Source organism: Bidens hawaiensis, unplaced genomic scaffold (assembly GCF_021521415.1).
Source record: "Bidens hawaiensis isolate Kalapana, Puna unplaced genomic scaffold, B.hawaiensis_p1.1 tig00034330_1, whole genome shotgun sequence".
Lineage (NCBI taxonomy): Eukaryota > Viridiplantae > Streptophyta > Magnoliopsida > Asterales > Asteraceae > Bidens > Bidens hawaiensis.
The window spans coordinates 182,734-197,679 of NW_027495946.1; the positions used below are offsets into that span (position 1 = coordinate 182,734).

At 42.1% G+C, this 14,946-nt stretch overlaps 1 long non-coding RNA gene across 1 annotated transcript; it reads right to left on the minus strand.

Moving 5' to 3' along the window:
* Window positions 1–10,731: 10,731 nt before the first annotated feature.
* LOC143586136 (uncharacterized) lies at window positions 10,732–12,582 on the minus strand. The gene is made up of 3 exons (XR_013144661.1): window positions 12,231–12,582; window positions 11,499–11,596; window positions 10,732–10,864 (listed from the first exon to the last, which is right to left on the minus strand). It is a non-coding gene; the product is annotated as an uncharacterized LOC143586136 (long non-coding RNA).
* Window positions 12,583–14,946: the final 2,364 nt, after the last annotated feature.

Consider the following 14,946-nt stretch of genomic DNA (forward strand, 5'->3'; position numbering starts at 1 on the left):
AATCTGCCTGGGGTCCGGTTAGTGTTTCTTCATTGGCGCCATCCGTGCATAAAAGCTAGAACTTCATTTCTTTTCAGTTTTTTCAAACTTCTGGAAAGATGGTTAAAGAAACTCCGGTAACCACAACCCCAGCTACTGGGGGGAATACCGGCGACTACACAGTCTTTACAAACACTACCCCGGTTACCCAAGCCGGGGCAAGTGAAGTAAATTTTACGAACACTACCCCAGTTACCCAAGCTGGGGCAAGTGCAGTAAATAATCGCTCACTGGGATTCACCGATACCCAGTTAGAGAAACGAACAAGACTCCCCCGCCAAACACTCGATGAAGTTAAGGCATGGGCGGAGGCACATCAGAAGGAATTCCAAGCTGAGTTGGACGAACGCTTGCGTTCCGTCCAACAGGCTGACGAATTCGAAGAATACTTGGATGATGACTCGGAGGAATCCGACACCGACGCGAACCCTCGCCATAGGGCAAAAGGGAAGCGTAAGGAAACGGACTCCCAACCGAGAAGGCGTTTTGGGGAAGCCTTCAAACCAAAAAACCCAGGTGGAAGTCCACGTGACTTCTCCAAAACATTTAGACCAACTGTGACAAATGCGGGAACGTCCAAATTTGCAAGGGACATTGCGGAAGCAATTGCACCAAAAAGTGCCAAACAAATGTCCAACATAGGCACATATGATGGTATATCTGATCCAGACGATCATTTGAGCAGGTTCATAGCGGGGGCAACCGTCAGTAGTTGGACGGAACCCACGTGCTGTTACATGTTCCAAATGACGCTTGTTGGGGCAGCTAGAGCATGGTTCGATCGTCTACCAGTCAACCACATCTACGACTGGGCAGACTTCCAACAGAAGTTTAGCCAACACTTCAGCCAACAACGAAAGTATACCGAGGAGCAATGGACAATCCTCAAATGCATTCGAGAGGAAGATGAATCTTTGCTAGACTTCATCACTCGCTTCAACTCAAAGAAGCTAAGTCTGGGTAATATCAGCGAAGATCTTGTTCGCGCTGCTTTCATCCAGGGCGCGAACGACCCAGAGCTCATCCGCACCTTAACGGGTAAAGATGGCATGCCATCCACATGGGGTGCCATCATGACAGCAGCAAAACGCTTTGCGGAAACGGAGAAGCAACTGGGTAGAGATCTCCCCCAGAGCACAAACCTCTACACCCAGAAAACAAGGGAAGACAACGTCCTTACCGCCCGATTAAACAAAAAGCGAAAGCTAGGCATTTGGCAGTCAAGGGTAAACTTTGACACCTCATCCGGCTTGCAACATCGGTTAGGCGCAAGGGATAACGTACGGTCGAACCAGAACTCCAGATGGACGCCACTCACCAAAAGCGTCACCGAGATATTCGACACTGAGGAGCTCCCATGGCCAAAGCCTCCAATAATTCGACATCGTCACAATGCTGATCGGAGCAAATACTGTGACTTTCACAGGACAAAAGGCCACAACACCGAAGAATGCATAGACGTAAAGGACATGGTCGAAGCATTTGTCAGAGATGGGACGCTCGCACACCTCGTGGCGCAATGAACGCTGAGCAGGCTGATGCGTGTAAAACCCCAGCTGGGGAAAACACGAATAAAATTCCAGCTTCAATGTGGAGACTACATGCTGCGTAAAGAACGAGATCCCGAACCAGGTGCGTATCGGCTCGATGGCACTCCCATCCCAATAACATGGAAGGGAGCTCATTTACACAGTTTGCATGTAGATCAATTCCAAATTTGTAAAGAAAAGGCCAAGAGCCACTTCTAATGGAAATGATTCTCCTTAGAACATCGACGCTGATGATTTTACATTTATACTTTTATGAACTTCCAACACGGATATGCCGGTTTTCACCGCATAATTACGTGGAAAGTCGTTGCGTGGGGAAGGCGGCAAAACCCGCATAAACCCAAAAAACGGCAAACCTTCACGCAGGTCAGTTGAAGGGGAAAAGTTCAGTCATCCCACTAAATGAAAGTGCCGGTCTATCCGCATGAATCATGATAGAGGAAACTGAACACTAACCTATTAACAACCGCGCGTCGAACGGTTAATTTATTTAACACAGATATGCCGGTTTTTACCGCATAATTACGTGGAAAGTCGTTGCGTGGGGAAGGCGGCAAAACCCGCATAAACCCAAAAAACGGCAAACCTTCACGCAGGTCAGTTGAAGGGGAAAAGTTCAGTCATCCCACTAAATGAAAGTGCCGGTCTATCCGCATGAATCATGATAGAGGAAACTGAACACTAACCTATTAACAACCGCGCGTCGAACGGTTAATTTATTCAGCACGGATATGCCGGTTTTCACCGCATAATTACGTGGAAAGTCGTTGCGTGGGGAAGGCGGCAAAACCCGCATAAACCCAAAGGTTTTGACACTTGTATATTTTCTTTCTTGTAGGTTGTGCATCGAGTCTTCACGGAGACGTCTTATGACGATGCTATGAGCGCAGCCCTCAACGCTTCTCACGAGGATGGGGAAAAGGCCGGCTTCTTGCTTGGTCTAGGGTTCGTTGAGAAAGGCATCCCGCCTTCCAACTTCCCTTTGTATAATGTTGATACTGAAGCTGTATACGACCAAGCAGTGAATCAGTATGCCGCCTTCCCGCATCCGGTGGTGGAGAAGGTAAACGAAGTTGCTGCTGCTGATGATGGGCTAGCTATCCTTAAAGCTTTCCTTGAACTGCCACGCTCTACTGATGGTGCTGGTCCAAGTGGAAGTGGCCCTGAAGCTTGATCCTGAAGATCCCTTCCCACTGCTAGGATAGATTTAGCTTGTATAGATTTATATTCTTGTAGGCGGGTAGTTACCCGGCCATTCTTGTAATGAATATTATGAAATATAAATCTTTGTGCAGGTAAGACCGCTATTTTCACTGGATTCCTTGCTTTATAAACGTTATATGACTTGCATACTTTAGTTTAAATTAGCAATTTTCCAAGTGCTTAGAATAAGTTAACCTTTGAACGTGGTAGATAATAGGTTGAAGTTTTGCTTCCTCTTTCGTGATTGTGCGGGTAGGACCGTCACTTGCACTTAGTAGGATGCCTAAACTTTACCTACATCTAACCTGCGTGTAGGTTTTCCTCATCTTTTTAGAAATTTTCTAAGTGTTTAGAATAAGTTAACCTTTGAACGTGGTAGATAATAGGTTGAAGTTTTGCTTCCTCTTTCGTGATTGTGCGGGTAGGACCGTCACTTGCACTTAGTAGGATGGCTAAACTTTACCTACATCTAACCTGCGTGTTGGTTTTCCTCATCCTTTTGTTAGAAATTCTCTTTTGAATAAGTTAACCGTTTGACGCGCGGTTGTCAATAGGTTCGGTTTCCTCTCATGATTTGTGCGGTTAGGACCGGCACTTTCATTTAGTTGACCAAAGTTTACCTATGACTGACCTGCGTGAAGGTTTGCCGTTTTTTGGGTTTATGCGGGTTTTGCCGCCTTCCCCACGCAACGACTTTCCACGTAATTATGCGGTGAAAACCGGCATATCCGTGTTGAATAAATTAACCGTTCGACGCGCGGTTGTTAATAGGTTAGTGTTCAGTTTCCTCTATCATGATTCATGCGGATAGACCGGCACTTTCATTTAGTGGGATGACTGAACTTTACCCTTCAACTGACCTGCGTGAAGGTTTGCCGTTTTTTGGGTTTATGCGGGTTTTGCCGCCTTCCCCACGCAACGACTTTCTACGTAATTATGCGGTGAAAACCGGCATATCCGTGTTGAGTGAATTAACCGTTCGACGCGCGGTTGTTAATAGGTTAGTGTTCAGTTTCCTCATCATGATTCATGCAGATAGACCGGCACTTTCATTTAGTGGGATGACTGAACTTTACCTTTAACTGACCTGCGTGAAGGTTTGCCATTTTTTGGGTTTATGCGGGTTTTGCCGCCTTCCCCACGCAACGACTTTCCACGTAATTATGCGGTAAAAACCGGCATATCCGTGTTGGAAGTTCATAAAGTATAAATGTAAAATCATCAGCGTCGATGTTCTAAGGAGAATCATTTCCATTAGAAGTGGCTCTGGGCCTTTTCTTTACAAATTTGGAATTGATCTACATGCAAACTGTGTAATTGAGCTCCCTTCCCTGTTGTTGGGATGGGAGTGCCATCGAGCCGATATGCACCTGGTTCGGGATATCGTTCTTTACGCAGCATGTAGTCTCCACATTGAAGCTGGAATTTTTATTCGTGTTTTCCCCAGCTGGGGTTCTACACGGATCAGCCTGCTCAGCGTTCATTGCACCACGAGGTGCGCGAGCGTCCCATCTCTGACAAATGCTTCGACCATGTCCTTTACGTCTATGCATTCTTCAGTGTTGTGGCCTTTTGTCCTGTGAAAGTCACAGTATTTGCTCCGATCAGCATTGGGACGATGTCAGATTATTGGAGCCTTTAGCAATGGGAGCTCCTCAGTGGCGAATATCTCGGTGACGCTTTTGGTGAGTGGCGTCCATCTGGAGTTCTGGTTCGACCGTACGTTATCCTTCCGCCTAACCGATGTTGCAAGCCGGATGAGGTGTCAAAGTTTACCCTTGACTGCCAAATGCCTAGCTTCCGCTTTTTGTTTAGTCGGGCGGTAAGGACGTTGTCTTCTCTTGTCTTCTGGGTGTAGAGATTTTTGCTCTGTGGGAGATCTCTACCCAGTTGCTTCTCCGTTTCCGCAAAGCGTTTAGCTGCTGTCATGATGGCATCCCATGTGGATGGCATGCCATCTTTACCTGTTAAGGTGCGGATGAGCTCTGGGTCGTTCGCGCCCTGGATGAAAGCAGCGCGAACAAGATCTTCGCTAATGTTACCCAGACTTAGCTTCTTTGAGTTGAAGCGAGTGATGAAGTCTGGCAAAGATTCATCTTCCTCTCGAATGCATTTGAGGATTGTCCATTGCTCTTCGGTATACTTTCGTTGTTGGCTGAAGTGTTGGCTAAACTTCTGTTGGAAGTCTGCCCAGTCGTAGATGTGGTTGACCGGTAGACGATCGAACCACGCTCTAGCTGGCCCAACAAGCGTCATTTGGAACATGTAACACCACGTAGGTTCCGTCCAATTGCTGACGGTTGCCCCCGCTATGAATCTGTTCAAATGATCGTCTGGGTCAGATATACCATCATATGTGCCTATGTTGGACATTTGTTTGGCACTTTTTGGGGCAATTGCTTCCGCAATGTCCCTTGCAAATTTGGACGTTCCTGCATTTGCAACAGTTGGTCTAAATGTTTTGGAGAAGTCACGTGGGCTTCCTCCTGGGTTTTTTGGTTTGAAGGCTTCCCCAAAACGCCTTCTCGGTTGGGAGTCCGTTTCCTTACGCTTCCCTTTTGCCCTATGGCGAGGGTTCGCGTCGGTGTCGGATTCCTCCGAGTCATCGTCCAAGTATTCTTCGAATTCGTCAGCCTGTTGGACTGAACGCAAGCGTTCGTCCAACTCAGCTTGGAGTTCCTTCTGACGTGCCTCCGCCCATGCCTTAACTTCATCGAGTGTTTGGCGGGGGAGTCTTCGTTTCTCTAACTGGGTATCGGTGAATCCCAGTGAGCGATTATTTACTGCACTTGCCCCAGCTTGGGTAACTGGGGTAGTGTTCGTAAAATTTACTTCACTTGCCCCGGCTTGGGTAACCGGGGTAGTGTTTGTAAAGACTGTGTAGTCGCCGGTATTCCCCCCAGTAGCTGGGGTTGTGGTTACCGGAGTTTCTTTAACCATCTTTCCAGAAGTTTGAAAAAACTGAAAAGAAATGAAGTTCTAGCTTTTATGCACGGATGGCGCCAATGAAGAAACACTAACCGGACCCCGAGCAGATTACGGGTAACCTGGGGGTTAGATAGATGTTTCCCACGAGGGGTTAGACCCGGCAAAGATGGTTCTTCTGATAACCTGCAAAACAGACACCGTGAGCTCGTCACTGAGAAGGGGGGGGGGTTCCTCCTTGTGACCACCCTCCGGCGTGAGAATCAGACTAGATTGCTCTTTAAATATAAATGTATATTAAGAGATTGCTAGAGCAGATATCAGGTATAATATGATGATAATGTGATAAGATATGATAAGATGAGATGATCATACCATTTGGGGTATTTATAGCCGAAGGTAGGTTTCCAAGGAGGTGTGGCCGGCTGAATAGTATTCCTGTTCTACCAACTGTGGCCTACGCACGTGCCCTGCTGGTAGTTGGTGAGTAGGCAGCGGCTGACAGTGACCAGGCCTGCTGTGTACTATTCCTTTTCCACCAACTGCCGGCTATGCACGTGGTATGACAGGAGTTGGTGAGTAGGCAGCGGCTAATAGTGACATACAGTACAGGAGCATGCTGCTCGCCATACTGTTGTCAATAAGCTGTCGTATCTTTAGTCAGATCTTTTGCCCATACCTCGTCAGGTACAGTACAGAAGATCTTCCCGTATCGTACGGACTGGCTTAGTTGGGCGGGAGTATTCCCCCTCCCGCCTTTGTGCGGGATTGTTCCCGGCTTTGCTCATTCCTTCAGGTGACACTGAGTGATGAGAGCTAAGTGCCTTGTGCGTGTAGCCTTGCTGCGCGGGTGGCCTTCCCTGATGGCTTGTATCCGCATCTGCGGGAACAGGCAGAGTCCTTCACCATTGGGAGGCATTTCCTGCGGGAACAGCTTGCGTACTGCGCGTAAGGACGTCACGTCTCTGAGCATGGTGGGTCCTGCGGATCCAGTTGGTTTCTGCGCAGACGTCTCTCTTCAAGGTGAGTCTTGCGGGTCCAACTGGGCTCTGCTGGGACCTACCTCTTCACTGCTATAGTTGTAAGTTGCTCATTTCTCTAAGATCTGGTATTATCACTTTTGTCCTTTTCTTTAATCAAACTTTGATAAATTAGCAAATTTGGACACATAAGTTGTTTGTTTATAGGTTATTGGTTTAAAATAAAGAGGTACTAAACCTGCACATCTTTCTACTGATCAAACTAACACAAGTGCAAAAAAGAAAAGAATGCTGAAAGTGGTTGTTATGACGTTCTCTATATGACTCCTGAGAAAGCATGCTTTGTTCCTAACAGGTAAAGGAAGTCATTTGTCGGTTCGTTTAATTAATGAGCGGACATGAACGAAGGATTTTGTTTGGTAAGCTTAACGGGCGAACACGAACAGAGGCCGAGCTCGTTCAATTGTATTTGTAAATGTTTGGTAATGTGTTCATTTACATTTGTTTATTTACTTTCGTTTACATGCATATGTTCTTTTATTAGGATTTTACTATTACTAATTTTACTCTTAAATTTATTTGTTTTTTACTACTACTATTTTGGTATAATCATGCTTATGATTACTGTGTTCAGCTTTTTTGGATGTTATGCGACGTGCTTCCGGATATTTGGGTAATTTAGTTCCCAGTCACTTTGTTGGCCAGAATTTTGTTATATGCCCTTAGAAAAGAATAAAAAACCGGTTTCTGCAGCACTATAACTAAATAAAAAGTTTATGAAGTGTTAGAAAAGTTATATGCCTTATGACTATGTTACCATAACTATATTCTGAGACTGTATGTAAATTACCAAACAAAAGATTATGCATAGACAAAAGATGATACATATAACCGGTTGAACCGTACTTTAAAAACCAGTATTTTGATGGCACCTAATGTTTTAAAAACCAGTATTTTAATCGTACTGGATTTAGATAAAAAAACAGTATAACCGGTTGAACCGGAATGTACCGGGAGGTTCAACCGGATTGAATTGTTTACTTGTAATTCCACATAAATACAATTTCAACTCAAAAAATATATCAAAAGTATATTAATATACATCACACTTGAACCAAACATCACACATGAACAATTGTCGAGTCATATAATAAGTTTCTACTTTGAATATGAAATTAGCTCAGTAACAAAAGCTGTAAATAAACCAACCTTAGATTTGCATGATACAAAATTGGTTGATCAATGAATCGTCGTTTACCGTGTTACTCGTTTCAATTTTATTCGTTATGTTATAAAGTCATTTTTATAAAATATGAGTCGCAAAATCTCAAATCTCTTGGATTTAAAACCTATTTGCCGGTTTAAACCGGTATTTAAAAAAAACCGACGGTACGATGTTCTAGCAAACTGCTTAAAAATACCGGGCTCTAAATACCAGTTGTCTTACGAAAATCTAGTATAACCGGTTTAACCGACTGGTACGTACCGATTTTTAAAACATTGATGACACCATAACAAGGTTAACTTAACTAACAAAACTCTTACCACAAAAACTAAAATTAATTAGCACAAAGTTTAAACAACTAGATTACTTCACCATGAACACTCCAGTTTTTTGTAATTTCGGCTTGTTCCAGCCCCTTACCGGCAGCTGTTAATACAATCCCTTCTGTTCGTAAAAAACATCTCGAATACCTTACCTCGTACTCACGTATTTCACAATATTAACAACCTCTTTATAACTGGCGATGCCATCATCGTATAGGAAAGTCCTGGATTTTAACCAATTGGTTTGTGTGTAATGTATATTCATAACATATAGCCAATAAAGATAAATACATAAAACTAGGGGCGACAACTATTGACACGACCCGAACCCTGTTGGGCGTAATTTCAAACTCCAAGTCACAAGTCGGTGAACTTGAGGGACCAATATTGACAAGTCGGTCATAGTTGGTTATGTTTCCTAATTGTTATGTAATTATAATAGTTAATTTCTTGGCTAACAAGTTAGGTTAGTCTATATAAATCAAGTCATAGTTAGACATTATAGAATGCACGTGTGAGATGCAACTGAGTTAGGGTTCATCTAGAGACGCACACGAGATGTAACCGAGTTAGGCTTTATCTAGATGCAACCAAGTTAGAGTTCATAAATAGTCAAACTGAAATAGGGTTTGAGATATTGTAATCAGTTTTTGAGTTATATTTTTTGATTAATATAAACGAAAGTTAGTTGTTTATTCGTGTTGATTATCGATCTGGGACTTGAAACCCGACACGAAAAAAGGGTTTTGGGTCGACTAACGCGATTTGTTTAAACGGGTTGACCCATATAAATGCGGTTGACCTGTTTACCCGTTTAAGTATTTAAAAAAACTTTTATAATTATATTTTTATTTTATTTTTATGTTTTCCATTTTTCTAAAGATACACTTGCAATTTCCAATCAATTTCAAGAATTTCAGTATTAAAAAAAATATTCATATTACTGGTTTACTCTACCAACTCTAGCTTATATTCATTGTTATTTTAAAAGATCTTTTTTGATACCAGGGTGCCATGTTCAGGTCGACCCAAATTTATGTGTAGGTTGAAATCTTTGACATGAATAATAATATGGGTCAAGTTCGGGTTGAACATTTCTTTGTTTTTTTTAACGACACGTGTTAAACATTTCAACTCGTCAACCCAACATGACTGACATCCCTAGCTAAAATGTAAAAGCATACCGATGAAAGTAGAGGTTGGGAATATCCGAAACCTTGACTAGAGCATTGTGCCATCGTTCAACCTTTCTCAACGATTGCTCGGATCCTTGGTAAATCCGTAGCAACAAATCTTTTGCGTTTTCTCTAAATACTTGAGGACTCAATTCCATAAAATATTGGCAAAACAAAATGACTAGAGTTCCTCATTTCATTAAGGATCATGAGTAGCTCATCAAGGTGTTCAGCATAACTAATGTAATCCTTTGACAATACAATAACTGAAGCCCTTGCTTGACATGGTAGCTCTATAGGATCACTATCGGTTGGGCATACCCGAAGTCCTTCTCTTGCTAACTCGCACCTGACATAATCTCCAAAATAGTCATCATCAAGATTTTTCATACTTACGAAAACATCAGGCCGTGTTCGTTCTCTCCAAGAAGTGTTGATTATTCTCAAGGAACCAGATCCAACTTGAGGTTGATCCAAGAGACCCTATAATTGAATGACAGAGTTTAGATCTATCCAGAGAAACATCGGATATCGGTCAATGACCAATACTTGAGATATAGTTGGGATATCTATAATTTTAATATCATACAGAATTTATATATATAGCAATTTAACACTAACAATTAGTGTACTCTCCTACCATTAAAAAACTAACCTTTTGCAATTTACAAAGCACTAACAGTTGTAGCAAGTAGGAACTGATTAAGACTTAAAATACTAACATTAAACACTAAAAATTGACAATCAAGACTTAAAAAATTGATATCGGGAAAATCTGTGATATATCGATCCAATATCGGTCAATGTCGCTGATGATACCAGGACCTATATTATGACCAATGTTTTGCACTGATATTTTACCAATGGGCTGATAACTGATGTGCTAAATGAAAGCGATATATCACTGATATATGTTAGTAATATATCAGTGATATATCGGCGATATCGACTGCATAGGTTTAGATAAGTGAACCCTTTCACCCTTCAAATATTTTCTTTAAAAACTCTATTGCGCCATTTATGTACTAAATGAAAGCACTCAATCACACAAGCAAAAGAATATAAACTTTTGTGATTGTTTGTGGTATATTTGTTGGCCCTGGTCACGCCTTTGGGGTCTAAGTTTAAAAAATTGCATGTTTGGGTTATGCGGTTTTGGTTTTGTAACAAGTTTGGGACTAACACAAATTTCCATAAACAATTTCATTAAATATGTAAAATGACCAAAGTACCCCTTGTGGGAATATTTAGTTTAAGAACCGAAACTTGTTACAGAATGAAAACTACATAACTCAAACGTAATATTCATTACCTCCGTCACTGCCTCATCGAATTCAGATGTAGCTCCAGATTTCGACGTTTCCCCTTCTAAGCTTAAAACGTACTCCATAGATTTATAGACAAAGGATGATGCGGACATCTCTGCAATCTTGTAGATATCCTCCTGCTTGTTTTGATGACACCATAGTAAAGTTAACAAAACTAAGTTATCACATTAACTAAATTAATTAATAAAGTTTTGACTGCTAAACTAGATTATAAACTTATAATGGTTCTTCACTTATTTCACTTGCTTACATTTTGACCCATCATGTTAGGGCTGTTGAAATTAATTATCGAACCGTCCTTTAATTATATGTAGCTTGCGGTAATAGGAAGGAGTCTTGGAATGAAAAAGTTAATTAGAGGCGTATAGATAATTATCAAGTTTGGATTGATAATCTTATAACTATTTTAATATTTTATTAGAGTCCTGGTTATAGCTTAAACTCTAAACAGGTTTATGTTTAGCTTATATATACCTAGTCACGATAAGGGTTATAATCAAGTTTTGAGTTATTTTCTTGGTTAATAAACTTTGAATAATTTATTCCTAAATTAATCGTTTTTGCTCAAATACGTTCATATCAATCACCCCTGTGAAGAGCATGTTTTGATCAAATGTTGTAAAACTATCTTTTTAAGTTATCAGATGCATAATGTGACATTAGCAACTGCCAAACTGGTTATTCAAAGCTACTTATTTTTATCATGAATAATGTAATAAGCAAATATGAGTTCCAATAATTACACATTACCAATTGAGGACCATAGATGATGCATCTAACAGTCTTCAACTCTGTATATGATTGACACGGTTGTTGTGGTCTACCGGTCTTTCTCCAACCTCGTATCTCTGTAAAAATGATATGTGATGAGCTTTCTCCGTTTGCATTTTACTTTAAATTTAGAAATACATGGAAAACTTAAAATACAAAGGGAGACAAAAATGAGAATTGCGAAAAGGATTTGTGACAAAAATACTAAAAAAAAAATCATAACTCAAAACATAAATGAAAAACGAAAAAATTTAAAAACTAAAATGTTTCTCCCGTCATTCCCGTTCCAAAAAAAAACGACGAAAGACACAATGCCGAGAAAAAAGACACAATAACGAAAATTAACAAAAGACACAATATCTCGCAAAATATAACACAATGCCGAACAAAATATAACACAATGTTGAATAATATAACATAATATTAAGAAAAAGAGACAATGTCAAGGAAAAAAATACACAAACAATGACGAAAATAAACAAAAAATGCAATGATAAATAAAAGACACAATGATCTATTTTCCTCAACATTGGTGTGTGTGTTTTGAGAACGAGGAAGACGGCGTAAACATTTTTGTGTTTTTACTTTTTTCGTTTTTTTATTAAATTTTGAGTTATGATTTTTTAAAATATTTTTTTTTTCTACAAATCCTTCTCTTCGCTTTTATTTTTGTCTCCCTTTGTAGAATAACCTGACTCTAGTAAAACGTACCTGTATTGTCAACGGTATCACCAACTAAAATGCTAAACCAACCAGGAGTCACTCAATGAACTCAAAATAATCACAGCGACAAAGATAATATGCTCCCGTGCTTAACTGAAACCGAGAAAAATCCCCACCAAGGATATCTATCCATTCCTTGTCATTTTGCAAGTTGGCATTGTCGACTCGCAGTAACCATGGCTGGCACCACACTGCTGTATATGCAACCCGCTTAACACGACAATAGACAAATTAACTTGATCTCCATGGACTAGTTTGTTTCCAACTGGAAAATAGCTTAACCAATCAGCAACTTCACTAAGTCCCGGTTTACCGAAGACTTTGGGATTGTAAACCAAATCAACACTGTAGGGGTATGGTACTAAACCCGGTTTTACGACCCTAAATTTATTATGTTTGGCTTATTTTATTATATGGACTAATACAATGTTATTGGGCTGAGGGGGTTTTGTGGAGGTAACCCTAACTGGGCTAGGCCCATTAGGGTACCATGATGGTGGCCATGAGGCTCTCTATATAAGGAGGTCTCCACCTTCTTATTGTGAGGCGATGCTCAGTAAGAGCTGCCATCATATCATTTTTGTGTCTGTAAAAAAGAGATCCTTGAGATTTCTTAGCAGTCACCTCCACACCCCCAAAAGGGCCATTGCAGATCTCAAGCAACCGGAGAAAAAGATCAAAACGTGGTTCGTTCATCTCGACATCCGTGGAAACATCGTCATGGATCAGGTCAGATTCATTTCATGTTTTGACATTGGCGCCATCCGTGGGACGGCAACGAACTACCCTTCGATTTTCGTCTCGGTTCTCAGATCTCTCCCAAGAAAAACCCAGATCTGGAAGTTTACAGAAAGAGGCTTCAAGACTTGTTCTATTAAAGCTCAAAAAGATCCATAGATCTAAAAGAGGCTTCCAGATCTGTGCAAAAATGAAGCTGAAAAGGATTTGTATATCCAAAAAAGAAACTACCTGATTCGGATGATCAAGCCTCCGGATCTGTGATGGTTTTAAATTCTCTCCATTCCGAGCTTCAGATCTATCTAGATCTGATTTACAGATCTAGATCTGGATTACAGACCTGGATTTTAGGTTTAAAATTACAGTCTAAATTACGGAGACTTCCGCCGCCATGCGCGCGCGCCCGCGAATTCTCACTCCGCGGAAACCACCATGTGGGTTTTGCGCAAAAGACCGCCACCATGTGGGTTTTGCGCAGAAGACTACCACCATGCATGCTCGCCAGCGGGTCACCATTCCGCCGACATGCGTGAGCGCCCGTGGAAACCACCGCGAAAACCACCATGTGGGTTTTGCACAAAAGACTCGCCGCCATGCATGCCCACGCAACTCTCCGCCATGCATGCGCGCCCGCGAGTCACCACTCCGCCGCCGTGCATGCGCACTGCCAAGGATCAAGCTTCGCCACCATGCATGCACGCCCGCGAGTCACGACTCCGCCGCCATGCATGTGCAAGCCTGATTTTGATTTTTGCATACATGTTTCACACTTCCTTTTATTAATTTGAGCAATATGACAACATTATATTGACATCAAACTAAAAATAAAACGAAGTAAAACATACATGCGCGAGCTTCAAGCTCAGACGCGTTGACGAGTTTTAACTCTAAAATGTCAGGGCCTTAGCCCAATAATATGAGCCTTAGCTCAAATTACTCATAGCATCCATCCCACGTATTGCGTAGCTGGACCATAACATACTTAAGCACAACTAAGGCAAAGCACATGCCAAAACATAGTTGTTGAGGTTTCAGGTCGGGGCCGCGCATGGGATTATAATGGATATAGGCAGAATAACACACTGACACGTAAAGGCTAAAAAACTCATTCATAATTCCCTATAATAAATGCACGATAACGTCGCGCAAAAGAGGAATAACGAAATAACAAGGCGCGTGTCAGCATATTCAAAATATCGCAAAATAGCTTGAAATATGACAACTATTAAGGGGTACTTAATAATTTCCTTACAACCTTGTTCAAATTTCAATGTGTAAGCATACCTTATATTCAACAGGCACACGCGCGCGCCATCGCGTATGCGCCACCATGGTTCGATGTACCGCCATCACGCATGCGCCACCGCGATTCAATACATCGCCGTGAAGCAGCAGCGCGTCACCACGGATCACGATGCGTCGTCACGGGTCAATAATCCGCCACCAAATATGCGCACAGTCGCGGATTAACATTCCGTCGACATTCATTCGCGCCACGACAAGTGAACCTCGCCACCGCGTAAGGTCATTGCGCCACCACGCGTACACGCCACCGTGGATAGCCATCTGGCCGCCATGGTGCATCCCACCATGCATGAGTGCCACCGCTATGAAGCAGCAGCGCGCCACCACACATGCGCGCTGGCGCCGAGCACCGCACCACCGCGATCCAACACCAACCAACCACGTACATTGACGATTCGTTTTAACCAAAGGGATGGAATTGCGCGTAACGCGCGTGCAAGAAAAGAAAAAGAAAAAAACAAGCCCTATTGAAAAAACAAACTAGTCTAATATCTATCTTATCTCGCTCGCGCGAGACAAGACACATTAGACTGGGGGGGCTTGAAGGGGGTATGCACCCGCCTTAACATCGAGCAGGGCGGGTCAACCCACAAAATATAGACGAGGCTTAAAATCAGGATGTCATGAAGACACAAAGCCAAAACCTATGCGCGTGGCGCAT